This window comes from Arachis ipaensis, chromosome B10 (genome assembly GCF_000816755.2).
Source record: "Arachis ipaensis cultivar K30076 chromosome B10, Araip1.1, whole genome shotgun sequence".
Classification (NCBI taxonomy): Eukaryota; Viridiplantae; Streptophyta; class Magnoliopsida; order Fabales; family Fabaceae; genus Arachis; species Arachis ipaensis.
Window position 1 is genome coordinate 9,104,975 of NC_029794.2, and position 13,904 is coordinate 9,118,878.

The window sequence follows — 13,904 nt, forward strand, 5'->3', positions numbered from 1 at the left end:
GAGAGCCAGTCTCCCCCTTATATACATGTCAGTGGTGGGCCCTTCGAATAGGCAGGCCCATGTCCCCAAAGGGGTTATCCCACGGCTGTGAGCGAGCCGTACGGGACGCGTGTCCGGGTCGGGTGGAGGACGCACCATTGGGCCGGCGAGAACTCGGGTCGAGTTGACCCGCGTGAGTTTGGGACAGGCCGTAACAAAAAGGAAAAGAAATTTCCAACTTTTTTTTTCTAAATTTCCAAAAACTCTGAATGGGCTGTATATTGGACTGGGACCTCACATTAGTGTTTGGTGTTTGGGCCTGACCTCGATATTTGGGTGAGAGAAATTTTTTTTTTATCTTCTAATGAAAATGTGATATAATGTTCATCCGTGATCCCGCCGCCGTCCTCTGATTCCCTCGCCGGCGTCATCTGCTTCTGTCGCCACCGTCGTCTGCAACACCAAGCGGTATTTTAAGTTCTGTTAAATTTCAATGTTAAATTGATAAATTCCGTTGCTAATTGTTGCAAAATTCTGTTGACTTGTTAAGCGTTAAATTGTATTTTCCCTCACCGTGTTGAGTTTCTTTGAGTTTCAGGGAATGGAGCTCGTTAATACAATAGTTGAAAGCGCAAGGAAAGCTTCGAATAACAACACACGGTGACTGAGAAAGCAAATCTTGTAAAATCGAACAAGGATATTAAAAAGACGCTTTGGAATTGGAAGCAGCAGCTTTACGCTGAAGCCACCAACGAAGACGCTATCGTCCCATTGCACAAGCTCAAGGCCATCTACCGTCAAATCCCGCATTCTACACTCGGTAATTTACTTCATAGTTCCTACCCCTAATTTTGAAGAGTTTAATTTTGATATATTAGTGTAAATTTACAAAGTTATGCAATTACATCCATTATTTTGGACAACCATTTAATGTGAAATAAGTTATTTTTGGTGTTACCTAATTTGGATGCATGCGAAGAACTGTTTGCATAAAAATTAAATTCATTTTTGAAAGCAATTAGATTTGGAATTAGTTTGTATACTCACGTTATAGAAATGTTTTAACTAAAGCAAACATCCAATCATGTATGGATATGATTAGCTTGAATAGTGATTTGATTTACACTCTGTATCTATTTATACTTTGATGAAGTTAAACAAAGAAGTACATATCCCATTGACACTTGGGTAAGCAACTATCAGCATAAAAGCCTCATAGACTTTGGAATTTTGTTAGCTCTGTTGATGTTTAGAATTCAATCAACCTGTCAAAGATGTCAATCCAAATTTTCAATTCAATCTGGTTAAAGATGAGAAAAGACAATAAAGAAATAAGAATTCCAAAGATAAGAAAAGGAGAAAGGAGAGAAGAAAGAAGACTAGGATGAATGGAAGAGAAAAGACATAGAGAAGGGAGAAAAAAAGGAAGATAAGAAGGAGAAGGAGGAAGAGATGATAGAAGATGATAGAAAAAGTGAAAAACAAAGGACATGAGATGATTTTTATTACATTTCTCTCTCTTTTTTTTTTTTTTTGACATTATCATGAAATTTACCCATTATTTGTAGAAGTACATCTACCATGCATGTCTGCGATTTCTTTTTGTTCATCCTCTCCATGCCTTATTCGTCAAGACATGTACAAATGATGATCATTTAATGTCTCTTGTCATTTTTTTATACTTTTCTTTTTCTTATCCTTCAATTGTTCAATTTGTCTAGCATTTTCAGCAAGTTGAGCCAAGTCATGATATTGTTGATTTACAAGATTCTTTCTAATCCATTTGTAGCCATTTTGACTTCAGAATCTGGAATTGGAGTAAAGCATCTATTTCTCGTGCAAGTGAATCAAAATTAAACTCATTTGATTTTCATAATGTCAGTGTTGTGGTAGCTTGCTGAATAGGTTCTTACAATTGTTATCTTGTTTTTTTATGTGATTTTTTGTGGTGTTATGAATTCTGTGACATGGGAGCCACTGTTATACATATATCGTTTTTTCTACTATAGATTTAAAAATTTCCGAGAGGGAAAAATGGCTTATTTCACAAAGCAATTGTGTTGGTATGCCCGATAATAATAAGTTTCTTACTTTTGCTATTTGATTATGAGGCAGTTGAGTGAATGTTAGTTGTTTTTTTATGTTATTTTGATAAGAAATTGATTTGTTCTAAGAACTTATTATCGGTTTCTGGTTATCTCATCAACTACTCCCGTGATAGAAATTTCCAGTCAGATAGAAACAATGATATGGTATAGATAGATGGAGAATGATAGGCAACAACATTAGTGCAGTGAACTGTTAAAAGTTAAAATTGTAAAAAAAATAAGGAGAAATATTGATACACAAATTTCACTCATTAATGATTTAAATTTCAAATCAGAATATGTTCATCTCTAAAATACTTCATATTTTAATTTGGTTCTCCCACTAACAATATTATTGCCAGTTTCAAGGCTTATAATTCTGGTTTGATGCCTAAAATATTATAAAGGATTGCAAAAGCTTGATGTTGGTCATCCAAGTTTGGATTTATAGTGTGAAAGCCAGATTTTCTTTCTGTAATGCGAATTTGGCTACATCATGATTTTTTATTCTTCTTCTACTACTTTATGGTTTCTCCCGGAGATGCTGTGAATGAAGATGCAAATTCATCTAGTCTCAGCAAGTTTATTGTCCGAAATCAGCAAAATTGTTAGCAACTGTGAAAGTTTTGACACTGAAACTCCAGAAGAGTGTTAGTAAAATAATTTCTGACGGAACAAAAACATATGATTCTGTGATACTGTGTTATTTTAGTTGGCATGCAAATTTAGAACCTGGAGGAAATTAAAAGTGGTGAAACCTTCATCAATGGAAGGACAAAATCACATTTTTGTTATGGTTATATACTTATATGTTTGATCTATGTAACAATGGGGTAGGCTTATAAAAGCAGAAAGATTTTTTTTTTGTGACTTTACATTGGTTTTTGGTGACTTAAAAAAAAAGCAGAAAGATTTCATGTTGCACAATGGGTGATAAAAATCGTTGCTCAACATCATCTATTTTTCGCTGTCTTAATTCCTTTCCCTTGTTTATTGCTTATTCCAAATCGAAGTGATTGACTCTATTGTGTATACTGTATACTCTATTGTCTATTATATAAAATGAATATTTCAAAGAGTTAGAAGGTTAATTATATCATTTAGAATAATCAAATAAACACCATTAAACAACAAAATTGCAAATTATTAGTTTATTACCAATAAAAAAAGTTTCTTTTAAACTAGTTTGAAAACATTTACAAATAAAAAATATTTACATATTCAACATTTTATTGCCGACAAATAATCTAAATCCTATAATTATATTATATGTGGACAACCTAACTTATTCTAGGTATTAATAGATTGAATAATAATATCCTTATACATAAACCATAATACAACATTAAAATTGTTCTAATAAAATAACAAAATTAAATGAAAAAATCACTAATCTCAGTATAATATTTTAATAATGTGTCATCTCTTATTCAATTTGTTGATATCCACTAAACACACCGTAAAAGAGTTCTATTTCATAGAAAAATCTTAAAAAAAAATTCCAAATTTTCTCAAACTTAAGCATTTTTTTTTCTTTTTTCGGTTTTAATCTAGTTTGCAGTTTATATATAAAGGCATTTTTTGGTCTAGTTTGGATAAACAACTTAATTAAGTTCATTTTAAAAAAATAGTTTAAACAATAAATACTTATATTAAAAGTAGTTTATAAATAAGTTATTTTGTGTTTAGTTTTTTAATTTCAAAAATGTTTATTTTAAAAAAAAATATGATAAAAAAATTTTATTATGAGAGAAGTCTTTTTTTTTACTTTTTCATAAGTACTTAAATAGTTTCTTATAAAATTACAATTTATTTTTAATATTTATAAATAAAATATATTTAAAATTTTCAACACACATCTCTTTAAAAAATTCTGATGGAGATTTCATTCTGATTTCACTTATTTTTTTTCTTTGGAATTTCAAACCATCTCCTGTAGTTGCGAATCATCAAATGCCCTCTAGGGATTATGATGGAGATCTGTGGAGTTGCAGAGAGGCGCTGAGGAAGAACGATTGATCGTTGTGATGAGATCCAGCAACAGATTCTTCCGGAGAAAGCAGGAGAGCGCTTAGCATCTGGGTAAGTAAGATGAGAGGATCAATCGGCAGTTCTTTCTCTCTCTAGAATCTGCACTATGGAGTAGGGGAAGACACCCGATTTCTTCGGAAGAACCTTTTCATTCTATATTCCATCAGCTCCAGTTTTCTTATGTCCGCACAATGGAGTGGTAAGGCCGATCCAGCGAGGGTTCCCAGTCTAATCCATCGCCAGAGTGGACCGGAACTGGCTTCAAAGGTATGATATTATATTATATTTGATATAATATCCCAACCGCTCTGTTCTTTTCATTTTTGTTCATAAAATAAAATATGAAAATCATTTCCCTTTTTGCCTAATGTTTGTGGCTTTCTGCGATTGTGATTTGTCTTATAGGAGAATGTGGGGTGTTGTGAAGTGTGTCTGATTCTGATTTTGAAAAATACAAAGTCGGGGTGGCAAATGGCATTGGGTGCTGCAAAGGAATCTTATCCCCAAAGGCCTGGTGAGGCTGATTGTATCTACTATTTGAGGACTGGATTTTGTGGCTATGGTTCCTGCTACCGTTTCAACCATTTTCGTGATCGGACCGAAGTAAAATTTATAGTTCATTTGAATTTTAAGTTTGTGGAGGGTTTTTTGTTGTGTTATTTTTGTGCTTGATGTGATCATCAGTTTTTCTTAGTGTAGTTTAATTTGATATTGGCTATCATCAGTGTGATAGTGTTGAGTTTATTGAATCAAAAATTTTTTCTTTGAGGGGTTTTTCTTTAATCACTATTTGTTTTTAATCAATTGAACTATGAGATTCATATATTTACAGTGATCTAATGATTTGGAGATATGTGAATGTTTTAGGTTGTTGGTGTTGTTGCTAGGACTGGAGGAGGGGAGTACTCGGAGCGAATTGGCCAGCCTTTGTGCCAGGTGCTTAATATGGTTCTTCTTATACTGTTGATATGCATTGATATTCCCTTTGACAATTGACTCCTGTGATTCGTTGTTTTATATGAAATGATGTGTTCTGTGGTAATCTATAATTCTATTATATGTTGTGGATAGAATAATCTTGAATTTCTATTTTGACTCATTTTTGTAGTTTGGGTTTTCTTTTGTGTATTGATTATATCTGATGATGCTTAAAAATGCAGTATTACATGAAGATAGGGTCATGTAAATTTGGTTCTTCCTTCAAGTACAACCATCCTAGGCAGGTTGGAGACTCTGCTACCCCTGTGTCACTAAATTATAAACATGGAGGAGATGAGTCTTATATCTCCGTATAATTATGGTGAATCATTTTAGTTGCTGTATTATTATAAAGAGGGGCGGAGCTTAGTTGAGACAATGAGGTCATGGCCCCCAAACTTTTTATAAAAAAATTAGTAGTACTTCTTTAAAAAAAATAAAAAATAGTTTAGTTGGCTCAAATACTTTACTATGATTAGTCACCAAAAAATACTTTACTATGATTTAAGCACCCAGATTCAATCTTCATCTCTTACTTTTATTGCACAATAATTTTTAGTTTTAAATATTAAAAACATGTTGGATTTGGATTGAACCGGGTGGGCCTTTGTTGGCTTTATCAATACATCAAAATTAAAATAAAAAATCAAATCAAATAAAAAACGTTATCTAACAAAAAAAGATAAGAATAAAAAAAGATCATCTAACAAAATAAAAGATAAAAATCATCATTATAAAAATACACTGCTTTACTAGCAGCTTCTCTATTCGCATTTTGCAGTTTTCTATTCAACAAGCAACACTTCCTCTACCTTCGAGTTCAAATATAAAAAATTAGATATTTTTATTTATTCAATTTAATATTATTTTATATTTTACTGTTTATTTAATTTAATTTTTTATATAATAAAAAATATTAGAATATTCAATAAGTATTGATATTATTGTATTTGTATAAATTGGTAAAAAGGTACTGTTCACTAATCGTCCAATTTTTTCACTTTTCTTTTTCTCATTTTCGATCGCGAAACACTATATAGTCATATTTCTATTTATTTAATAGATTCATTTTATGTTCTTGCGTTAAAATACATATTACTGTTCTCATTATACTGTTCTTTTGGTGATAACTGTGTTAGACCAGTGTAAAAATATTGTGTAATTTTTCTCGTATAGTTTAACCTATATTTGTATGTGTTTGAGAAATTTAAATGTGTTTTGTGCATGTTTGAGTGTTTGCATGTTTTGAATTGTGTTCGTGTGTAGTAATCAGTAACAACTTTTAATATATTTCATGTGAATTGAGGGTGTACTTAATGATATGGTCCTCTTTTTATTGTAGCTAAACTAGGCAACAAAATCTTGTTGTAGTACTTCTGGTGTCATTTTGTATATATTTGATTGAGTTGCATGTGTTTTTGAACTGACATTATTTTATGCAATCAAGAGATAATAGTGGTATATTTGGTTTATATTCTGGCGTATTTTATGTGAATTGGGGTGTATTTGGTGGTGTTGTCACTTATTAACCTAATTTTTTATTCCTTACGACCAACCTTGGCCCAGCTACATGAAGATCCACGCTGAGACCAGGCAGCGCTGGTTTGAGAAATGGGCGGTAATTATTTTTATTGTTTCTGTTTTAATTCTTTTTAACTAGTTTATATAATCTATATTGTCTAAATGAATTTAAAGCTTAGTTGTTGCAGTTGCACTTCATTTGGGATGCTGAGTACGACCTGGCCATCCGGAAGATATTCGACTATAGGATGGGTCGGCGGCTCCAACAGATGCTGGACGATGTTTGCCACAGTCGAGACCAACGGACGCGCTAGCTCCGACCGGAGGTAAAGAAGGGCTTGTTCACTCATTAGGAGAACGATGCGGGGTTCAAGCATCGGTGTCTTACCAACTGAGCTATTAACAGGACATCGGAGTGGTCGTCAAAGTATATCGATGACTCGGTGATCTTCATGAAAACGAAGGCCAGGCTGGTATGTAGTTCCTTTAATATTGTTAATAATTTCGTTATGTTATCTATTTTGCATATCATTACTAAGCATTCTAATAATTTTGTATTTCAATGCAACTTGTGTAGTCGAAGCCATTGGGCCGCGAGGCCACATTGGCGGAGACCTTCAAGTACACCCACACGCTGAAGAAGAACAAAGCGAGATTTGTTGATCAGCGGCCTCAGGACCATTATGTTAGTAAACATACGTCTGATTATCTTCTGCTATTAAATTATTAGATATTAACTGTATATCTATCTTAGCTTACTAATCACACAGTAACTTGTGTTAATTGCACAAGAGTTCTATACATAGAGACTGAAGGCCCTAACTCAGTAAAGTGGGTAGGACGCCGCCGATGGATCTGCGGCCTCAGTCGTCGACCCCGATGCAGTTTGGCGCGAGACTGTCTCAACCCCATACAAGAACCGCATATATGGAATGGGGTTGTTCTTCGCCAGCAGCCTCCGCACCTCGACGTTGAGGACGTCGTCAGGCTCCGCCACCAATCGAGACGTCCAGCTCGAGGAAGGCGTAGATTTGAGGCTCCAGGTGCAGGAGCTCCAACACAGCCTTCACCAACAGGCTTAGGAGCTTAATGATTATCGGGAGAGGTATTAGGAGATCCTCAGTCACGTGACGTCTATGGATGAGTTCAGGTTGGAATTTAGGGAGTCACTAGAGCGGATGCAGCATATGGAGGCTCAGATGGAGGTGTACCAGGCCCAAATGCGTGCCACTAACATCAACCCTGCTAGTGGCAGTACCACTGCTGATGGCAGTGGTAGCGCTGGTGGCACACAGACATCATCACTGCTGACTCAGGACCACGGGACTGACGACGACGATGACTACCTGAATCTGTAGATATTAGGTTTTAGTTTATTGTTTCATACATTTATTTGGTGTACTTGACTTTTACTTAATTTGCACATTGTATTATTTATGAATTGACTATTAATTGTGTGAAAAAAATTAAATTTAAAATTAAAATTGACAGTTTATTTCAAATTTCAAAAAATAAAATAAAATGATATTACCGTTGGAATAATCCGACGGTAACACAGTGCAAAACAACATTTTTGGCGTCAATATTACTGTCGAAAAAATTTGACGGTAACCAATTCGTTTCCTGATATGGTAATTCATCATAAAATCCAACAGTAATTACCAATGGACAAAATAAATCCGACGGTAAGCATTTACCGGCGAGGTTTATACTGCCTTATTGTTTTCGATGGTAAGTCCGACAGTAAATTGATTACCATCGGATATGTTTGAAGAATCCGACGGTACTCAGTATTTTTTTCTAGTGGAACTACATTAACTAGATTCGAACCACACCTCTTCCACTTGATTCGATTTAAAACAATAATACAATTCGCCCTAGTTCAATTTACACTCTGAACTTGAAAATACACCGAAAGCATTTCAAAAATAAGCCAATTTATAATTCAAAATACACTGAAACTGAGAACGAAAAAGATTTATCAAAGTAATAATTTAGATTCAGAACTCCTACATTACATTCAAATTCAAACCATCAACTATGAACAACAATTTTCACAAACAAAAACAAAATTATTCAACTATAGAATCATAAACTACTAACGAACTACATATACTAGATTCGAACTACACCTCAATCACTTGAATCATTCATTGTCTTTGAAAATGAAATACCTGTTCAAAGCTGATTTCACTACTTGATTTCAAAGAATTTGATCCAAATCTTCAAATCAGATAAAAAAGCATTGATCTTGAAGGAAGAGAATGCAGAGAACGAAGAGAACATAGAAAAGGAAGAGAACGCAAAGAACGTAGAGAACATAGAAAACACTGGAAAATTTTGAAAAAGAAAACGAAATTCGTATGAAAAAGACAGTTATATATATTCATGCGTTAAGTAAAAAATTTGTTGGAGATAATGGCGTGTAGAGATGAATTAAGTTAAAAGTATTTGGTTGGGTTTAGTTGGTGTAAAAATTAATTGTAACTATAAATATATAAAAAAAATCTTATTCAGAAAAATAAATAATGAATTTATGGAGAGAAATCATGCAACTATATATTCAATTCAATCTTTGAAAAATGAAAAAAAAAAGAAGAAAACACCAAATTGACCGTATTAAATTGAGTATAATGAAAAGGATAATATACAGCTTTTTTACCTAAATGCGCATCTAAAAAACAGTAATTCCCAAAATGCGCATGGCTGGAAATCTTTCTATAAATGCGCATTGCCATTTTGTGGCCTCTGCCCGTGAAATGGAAATGAACTCCATTTCAATTATGGTGCCCACGAAATGGGAAATCCATGTCATGCCAACCACACACGAAATGGATATCCCATTTCCATGAGGGCAGCAGCGAAATGGAAGGAGGAACTCACGGTAGACATCAGCGAAATGGGTGTACGGCTGAGTTCAGAATCCATGTCTCCTGTACCGCACACGAAATGTCACAAATTTGTGTGTACTGCACACGAATTGGGACAACGGCTAGGCTATAAAAACCCTTCGCCAGCAGAAGTAAACCCACATTTCTCACTCTCACTTCTTCTACCCTTCTTTCTTCTCCGAAAATTCCACTCTCACAGGAGCTACTTTCACTAATTTTTGGGTGTCATAATGGCATCTGAATATATTTATGTGGTCATATATCCCAATGGTGAAATTTCGTATACAGGTGAGGGAGTGACCTTTATGTGTGACGACCCACTTTGGATAATGATTTCCCCACAGTCGTGTCTGCAACTTAAAAATATGATTCTGATGAACACTGGGCTGATTGGAAAAAAGGAGATCAGTACGCTCATTTACAGGATGCCCGTTGCTGTAGCTAATTCGTTTACATATCAGAAAATGCATATTAAATTTGACCAGCACGTGTCGATGATGTTTTCATATCATCGTAGCATCGGAAGCATCTATTCGATGGAACTCTGCGTGAAGCTCCAAGATGTGGGGGGCAGCTCATCTAGTTCGAATAACGTGGAGGAAATGCGAAATTTCGGTGCTGGTGAAGGCATTCCATTTTTGGACATAGGTAGGGGTCGTAGTCCGTCCTTTAATGCCTTCGTGGCCCCCGCCCAGAATACAGAAATTTCTGACCGACGTCCCTTCCCGAATGTCCATGTTGCATATCCGGAAGGAATGGCCGACGGGTTGGCTGACTCATCTGAGGAAGACGAGATTGAGAATGATAGTGGAGAGGAAGCAGAGGTTGTTCCGGAAACCCAACCGGTTCAGGGCGAAAGGGTCATCCTAAGTGTTGTTGAACCGATCAATGTTGCAAGGGTCGGAGCTCTTTCCAGCGGCACCCCCGACCATTACCTGCACCTCAGTCTTGGTCCAATGAACTCGACAAATGCAGAGGACATACCCAGTAACTATAGTTTGACAGGTGAAATGGAGCTAGAGGTTGGCCTGAAATTCCTGACTAAGGATGCAGCAATGCTTGCTGTTAAGAACTACAACATACGTCGAAGTGCGGAATTCAAAGTAGTGGAGTCAGATCATACCAGGTATGTTTGTCGATGCAAACTTTTTGGTGACCAATGTTCCTGAATGGTGAGGGTTGCGAAGACGAAGGCGTCCAGATTTTGGGAAGTTCGAAAATACCAAGGGCCTCACACTTGTTTGGTGTCCACGACTTCCCAAGATCATGCTCAACTGGATTCAAATGTCATATGCCAGCACATATTCCCCATGGTTCAAGCAGACGCAACGATCTGCATAAAAGTGTTGCAGGGGTCCGTGGAGTCGGCATACGGATACAAGGTGTCTTACAAAAAGGTTTGGCTAGCGAAACAAAAGGCAATAGCAAGAATCTATGGAGACTGGGATGATTCTTATAACTAGTTACAGAGATACTTCAATGCGTTGCAAACTTTTGTTCCAGGTAAGCCTATCTATCGGATTGCATACTAGTTTTGTAATAGTTTTCATGCTCTTACGAATTTGCCATTTCGTCATAGGGACAATTGTTGACCTACAAACCCGACCATACTACGTCGGCAACACCCTCGATCGTGAAAGCGTCATGTTTCATCAAGTTTTCTGGTCATTTCCATCGTGTGTCGAGGTATTCAAGCACTGCAAACCTCTAGTTTCGGTTGATGGAACACACCTGTATGGTAAGTACACAGGTACCTTGTTGATGGGAAGGTGTCTATGTTTAATGGAGGGTTCGGTGGACCTTGTTTGCCGCCAAATTGCCGCATGACTCTATCGATGTTTACAATCTCGATCCAGCGGAACAAAATAAGTGGCACGACCGCCGTATAGAAATCCCCATGCGGAGCACCAAGAAAGTCCGCAGGCACCCTCGACAAAATATGTGCATCCCTGTACGACATCCACACAAACTACCAAATCCAAATGTCATTTACACAGGTAGACTAAATTTCATGGGACAAAACAATATCATGCGAGAGTGATGCAACAGGAATAGTTACCTCATCCACCTTCAAAATGTCCAACCTAAGCCGGTGCCTTTGTAAGCGTTGCTCGGCGTAGTCATTCTTTCCTCTCTTGCCCGCCCACCTGCGAAAGAACAGAATGATCTTATAACCACATTTAAAAAATTACGCTGAGGAAATAAGAACACAAAGCACAAATACAGAACATATGGAAGAAAAATTTATTACGTTGTAGCTAACGGAAACGTGTATGGGCTCGTCACGTCCGGTGCCCAGAAAGGAAGCCTGAAGTATTTCCAAGACATCAATAGTGTATGACAACCAGACATTTCCTCGACGTTATAATCAGTCGCTAGGCACATGCCTCTATACAACCAACAGAGCACGGCACTACCCCAACTATATGTACTAATGGCTTCATAGTTTGCCAGAAGAGGAAGATAACGTATGTGAACCGTGTTGTTCGCTTTGTCAGGAAGTAAAACGCCACCCAATAAATACATAATGTAACAACGTGCATACCGTACGAGGGCCTCCTCGGGAGAGTCAAGAGGCATCTGTTGCAGTCTACTCCTGAGCCACTTCAGTTTTATGTTATACTTCGTGGTCCCAACATGTCCGTTAATTAGGAACTTCTCCAAGGAGTTCCTCGCACCATTGCCAAATATCTCTCTGGTGGAACTTACACCATGACCTCAGAGTGCCGTTGACCGGTTCACTGTCGATTGGTAACCCCACCTGCATGGCAACATCCTCCAAAGTGATAGTACACTCACCCCATGGGAGGTGAAATGTATGGGTCTCAGGACGCCATCTCTCCACAAGAGCGCTAATCATTGGGTTGTCGTACTCAAAACGCTTTATCAGAAACGCATAATAGAAGCCGGCTCTTCTTAGATACGGCTCCAGCATCTGTCTCCTAATCTCCATACTCGGATCTGCTTCGTCTACAGAGAAAACATCGACCAGCGTGCCATGCGGAGTCAACACACGTGCCGGCTGAAATTGAAATAGATCAAAACACAATTATATAGTTTAAAACAATTATTTAAATTATTAACAAATTTTTTTTATTTTAATTGAAAAAAATAAACTCACCTTAACATGTAAATGAGCAGAAATGTGAAATTCATCCAACCTATTAAGATTTTCTTCCACATTAATTCCACTTCCACTCATTTTTTTAATAATTAAATTACTCCTCAACTTCTCTTTTTTTTCACCGAAGCAACCCACTACTTCACTTCTCCTTTTTACCTTTGCTTTGGTCCCATCCCCTCCCACAACCTCCTTTTATATGCTTCAAACTCACAACCCAACAATAAATTGCCTCACTTTCACCCAATGCATGCTCGTACGGGAACTGCAAACTTGCTGCTTTGACTGCCCCCCCCCCCTCTTCGTGCCTGCCACACTTGAGGATGGCCATTTCGTGTGTGCCTACCATGAAATACCCCAACTCGTGGATGACACACTTGATTTGGTCCATTTCGTGTGTGCCATCAGTGAAGTCCTCCATTTCGTGCTTGCCATGCATGTAATGGTCCAATTCGTGGACACCAAGCTTGAGTTGCTCCATTTTATTTGTGGCAGGAACGAAATGGTTTGTGTCAGTGCCCTGATCCCATTTCGTGGATACCCTCCTTGATGTGTATACCATTTCCATTTCGTGGTTGCTCCTTGTGAGTTGGGGGTGCGCATTTGCAGAAACATTTTCAACCGTGCGCATTTTGGGAATTAAAGTTAAAGCCATGTGTATTTACGTAAAAAAGCCGATAATATACTACTACATTTGCATATTGATTTGGTTAAAAAATGTTGAAGAAGATTGCAGTATTAGTTAAGACTTAAAGAGAACAATTAAATTGCAAAAGTTTATATAATCATAATTACTTACATAAAAATATTTTTATAATGTAATAGTCAAATAATAATTTTAATATTTTGATTAAATTAACTGATATAACATATATATTCATGTGAATAATTATTTAATTAATTTAATGAATGTTATAAAGTAAGTTATAGTTGATTTTGGCTAATTTTCTTTTGTTACCAAACATTTTCGATCTCCATTAGTAGCCTTAGATGACGGTATTTGTGTCGTCCCTTTAATGGCGATTCAAGTTACCATTCTACCAAACTCCGGTTTCATTGTTTCTCTAACTTTCAGCCACGCCGCCATTTCATGAAGTTTTGAGCTAATTGTTGCAAGGAGATTGTAACAAATAGTGATGACTCTAATAATAATAATAATGTAGCTATTCCTTTCCATGATAGGAGCATAGTTAAGGACCCAAACGGGCTTAAGAAAATGGAAAAGTATAGGGTACTAACATATTATCTGCTAATTTATTGTCAATAATAATTAATTATTATCTATTAATATATAAT